Here is a 5,207-nt window from a genome sequence, read left to right on the forward strand (position 1 = left end):
GTCATTGATGATTTGGCATCTAAAAGCCCAACAAAAGTAGGCTCAGACCTTAGAAAATAAACCTGCATTCTTGTAGATACTTCCCAAATGCACGTGACATCAATGGGGCTCCAAGAATGAAATCTAAAAATAATAACTCTGCATATTCGCACAAAACCTTCTGCCTGACCTGTCTGTACTAAAATGGCAATAACTTTCTCTAGAAAAATGAAAATGATGAATCGTAAAATTCAACAGAAAGCTAACATCCGTATCTTTCCATCGGTATAAGGCTTATCATCTTGTTTGCTCCGATGAAGTGCAGTTTAATCCGAGAAGTTGGCTGATCTGCACAGGAATTTTTGCTCCGAAAGTGTCAGAGTGCCTTTTTTGCTTTGTTTTCTCTTCTTTGCTCTTCAACCCTATAAAAAACACAAAACTAAGTTAAACGAAACTAAATTCACCTAAAAACATAACAAGAATAGGAGTATAAAAATGTATGAATTATAATGGTCAGATCATGAGTTTTAATAATTTTAATTTTCAGGTTTGGGATAGTTAGGCACAAAGATGAATTTCCCCACTGCAGAAAATTTCCTCCACTTCATAGAAAAAAATTTGTAAACCAAAAATAAAAATAACCTATAGTCATTGGAGCCTGTGGAGCTCCAATGATCTTGTTGCTGCAAGTGAAACTTTTGCCACCATTACAAGCACCTTTCCACTTCTTGGGAGAAGACTAAAACCTTCATATTTAAAGGTCTCCGATTCAGGCCAAATTCCACTGTCAATAATAACATCATTCTCGATAGTTCTACTGATTTATCATGGAATCCCATAAATTTGTTGGAACAAATGTGTATGTGGGTAATGGCTAGAGAGGGAAAAATGCTTCAAAGGCACGGAAAAGTTTTACGCTTTTCTTAAGACTTTATTTTCCCCCACAACAAGTGTGCAAAGGGGATATACAAATAAGTCCCTAGCTAGGATACAATGAAGCCTAGTAATATGCATGCTAATGTTGGTCTGCGTTTTGCACAACCGAAGACCAACCCAACACTCAAATGAAGGTTTTCAAGAGACTCAAATTAAGTTCCTAGTAATCGTTTCTGCAGTATAACAATTACTAGATGTTTTTTGTAGAATAAAAACTATAGTGAAAGCTTGTTAGAAATCTCAAAGGAGATGAAAGCACAAGATAAAAGTGAGGAATTAGAATTTTGGATGTATTTAATCTGCAGGGAGTCAATCTCTTTATATAGAGATGATCCTTTTCTTGCTAAATGGTGTATAACTTTTCAAATTTTGGGTTGCTGCTCTTTCTTAAGAGTTGTCATTTGTAGTAAATGGCCATTAGATTGTTCTAGTCAATAGACACCTTTTGATCAAAAGTCATACACTAGAACCCAACACACACCTTTAGAAAGAGACATCCCTCTGCAAATTTAACCCAAGTGGTGCAAAGACCACTTTGCACCCTTCCAAAATGAAAGGTTAATTTCAAGCGGTTATACAACCACCACTTCACCAATTCCTCTTCCTATCTCATATTTATATTATGAAAATATATCTAACAAAATTCCCAAGATCCGGTTGTTTGAAGCTGGAAAGTTCTGCTTGGGAGACTACTTCCATGATTAATGAGTCGTAGCTAGGTAGCCAGCAAAGATGATGCCAGCAATTTTCTAGCAGCAATTTTCTGTTGCTAAAATATTTTTGTCATCGACTTTAATTACTTTGAAACTTAGGAAATTCTTTCTCCATACGGCCAGTTTTTCAAAATTTAAAATTTTATGTGAGATTCAATTCTTAAGCTCTTTAATCAAGTTTATACTCAAAAGGTTTGCAACAGGTTAATATCTTGTTACCATTGGGATTTTGATTAAAAATGCTTTCTTCTTTTGGGTGATCATGGATTCACAATCCGCTTTTCTAAGTAACAAATGCTCATTGGTTTGGCTCTATTTAATACAAGAACTTAACGATATTGAAAAATACACAATCAGAATTTATTTGCTTAGAAACAATGAAGTTATGCATAGTAACGATGAAATTGTGATTAAGCTGCTACGTTGCTTATGACAATTGGACTTCTAACGTTGTGAGTTCCATCAGACCAAACCAGTGATGTAGATACATGTGATCCATCTGGTATTCCTTCTCCGACAACGATCACATCAAAAGTCTTCTCCTTTTTCAAGGACTTGAAGGAAAGAACATCAGGCACCACTTTGATGTCAACCTTAGAATTTGCTGAGATTTTGGCCTTGTAAGTGGAGTTTCCAAGGCCAACATTTCTAACTTCTCTATGAAATTTAATCATAAACGATTTTGTTGGTGCAACATTAGCTGCCAGTGAAGGGTAATTGTGATCCTTTGGAGATCCTTTGTCAGAGCCTGTAGGGCAAGTGCTGTTATCCCCATATATAACTCTAACTTTGGTCTCATCAAAGACCAAGCAGAGCAACTTTATGTAATCTTCTTTAGAAGCATCGTACACAAGACCGGGGTCTATAGCTTTTAGAGGATTGATATGTCCTGATCCATAAGCAAATTCACCAGGGGAATTGTCGGTATCATTCATGGGCCAAGCTGTAGTCATAAGAGATGATTTAATGGCTGTTGGAGACCAATCAGGGTGGATTGTTTTAATATATGCAGCTGCACCAGCAGCGTGTGGGCAAGACATGGAGGTTCCAGATATTATACTGTATTTTACACGCTTCTTGTCTTTACCGCTTCTTGTGATAGGAGAAACAGGTGAATATGCAGCCAAAATTTCTATCCCTTGGGCAGTTATATGTAGGTTAATAATTTCGGGTAAAATTTGATTAGGTCCACGTGAAGAGAAGGAGGCGACAATAGGAGCGACACGATCTTTTGTGACTTCACTCTTTAATATGTTAGCTCGAGGATCTTCCGTTGAGTTCAGGTTGGACTTGACCACATCATAATCTTGGAAGCTTAAACCAGTTGCAGGTTCTGGGACAACAGACGAAACATCAGCTCTTGAAGTGTTTGAAATATATTGAACCTAGTGCACCGGCTTTATGAGCCTGAATATTTCCACCAAACTGATCACATAGCACAATCTTTCCCTTAACCAAATCACTGTCTAGGCAAGCACAACTCCTAGCAAGAAATTCAGAGCATTGACTAGAAGAAGCATCTTTTCCATTTATCAACGGAAAACTTGTTCCATTTAATCTGAAAGTGTTCACTGAACTCCCAACCAGAGTCTTCCATTTCCAAGAACAACCTTGTCAATGATCCGACGATCTGTGCTACTTGCTGCAACTGTAAGGATCCATGGTGCTACACTTGATACAGTACCAGCTAAAGGACCATCATTGCCTGCAGAGTTTGAGGTTAATATCCTTTTCTCCATTGCAAGAAAAGCACCAATAGCTATAGGATCCTGATAGAAACCAATTGCAATGCTGCCTTCGATTGAAATTGTAATGATGTCAACTCCATCAGCAATAGCATCATCGAAAGCACCCAAGAGAGCCTCTGAAGGGCACCCCAAAGCAGTGCAGACTTGATATGCAGCAATTCTCGCAGAGGGAACTCCTACCCTTGCAGTACCTTGTGCTAGTCCGTAAAAGCTCACATCCTATATGGCGTTCCCTGCTGCCGTTGAGGCACTGTGGGTTCCATGACCTTGTTCATCCCTTGCAGACTCCGATGATGAGTAAATTCGAGCTCCAATGATCTTGTTGTTGTGATGCAGAACGGATGGGGGAGAAGTTTATGCAACAGCTTGATCGTTGCAAACCCAAGAAAATTTGGGAAATGATTTCTACTAGTCGGAGGGTTTGGCTCTGAAAGTGGGACTAATGCATATCGTTTCGAAGGGAATCGCGAGACGAGTCAAACTCATTGCTATGCCATGACGTATGGGTTTTTTCGGCCCCATCCGAGATCGTTTAGGGCCTCAAAACTGCATTCTAAACTTTTAGACATTTTATTTATTTTCGTTTATATTTTATTTGGGTTTGTAATTATATATCCGTGGGCCTTAATTATATGGTTGTTTGCGCCCTAGGGTTTCTTTAAACGTACTTAAGCAATTTTTACAATTGCTAGCCGGATTATTCTATTATTAATTTATCAAACTAATTGTTGAGGTTTTCTCTCAATTTCCTGGTGGATTCCAGGCTTCTTGTTCTTTTAGGTTTACATTTGTAAACCTTTGGCTGATTGTACTGCATCATGTTGCAAGTGAAATTTTTGCCCCCATTACAAGCACCTTTCCACTTCTTGGGAGCAGGACCAAAACCTTCATCTTTAAAGCTCTCTGATTGAGGCCAAATTCCAGTGTCAATCACACCAACAATAATATCACTCTCGACGGTGGAATTTTGATGAATTTTTTGATCATTGAAACCAAGAAAGTCCCAAGATCTTGTTGTTTGAAGTTGAAAAGTTCTGCTTGGAAAGACAGAGACTACTTCCTTCATGTTAGCAAGCTTTTCGCTTTCATTTTTAGTGAGGTTGGCAGCAACTCCATTGAAACTCCTTTTGTAACTTCTTACCAAGAGATTTGCCACATAACTACTCTCGATGACTCGTTGTAGTAGACCAAGGTGGTGAGACAATGGTGAGTACAGATCATCACCAGGAAGTGATCCCAAGTACACATATGAACCTTTCTATCTTCATGATCAATGACTTTGCACAATAAGCTCATAATGATTATGAGAATAGGGAGGACAGCATAAGAAAACAGGAGAGCTCCCTGCTTAACCATTGTTTTCGATGCTCAAAAACTTAAACTGGTGAAGAGTATTTATCTAGAGTGCTGCTATTTGCACACTTTTTTTTTTCGTTTTGCACACCCCTTCTAAAAAAATAAAAGAAAAACTCAAGGGAAAAGACCACCTTTTAAAAAGGGTGTGCAAAAACAAAAAAAAAGGAGTGCAAATAGAAGCTCTCTTTATTTATACTTTGACTACATGGCACAAAATCTCATCTCCATTAATAAGCATCAAGATTTTATTTTCTTCTGAATCCATATATTTGTACTCAAAATAGCCAAATTCAGTCTTTTTTCAAGAAATTTAAGAATTATTAAGGTCGGAACTAAAGCTAATAAATGATTTTTTCTTCTTTTCTCTCTCCCCCTCCTTTTCTCTCCTTTCTCCAAATCTTATTTAAAGAAAATCCCCAATAATTTAAATCCTCATGATAATAATTTATGTTATTGGAATGTATGCCATCTGCTG

General features: G+C 37.7%; 1 pseudogene; it reads right to left on the reverse strand.

Annotated features, from left to right (window-relative positions):
• Positions 1 to 2,038: 2,038 nt before the first annotated feature.
• On the reverse strand, positions 2,039 to 4,732 carry LOC147291907 (subtilisin-like protease SBT4.3; annotated as a pseudogene).
• Positions 4,733 to 5,207: the final 475 nt, after the last annotated feature.

Source organism: Dryas octopetala, chromosome 3 (assembly GCF_963921425.1).
Source record: "Dryas octopetala chromosome 3, drDryOcto1.1, whole genome shotgun sequence".
NCBI classification, from domain to species: domain Eukaryota; kingdom Viridiplantae; phylum Streptophyta; class Magnoliopsida; order Rosales; family Rosaceae; genus Dryas; species Dryas octopetala.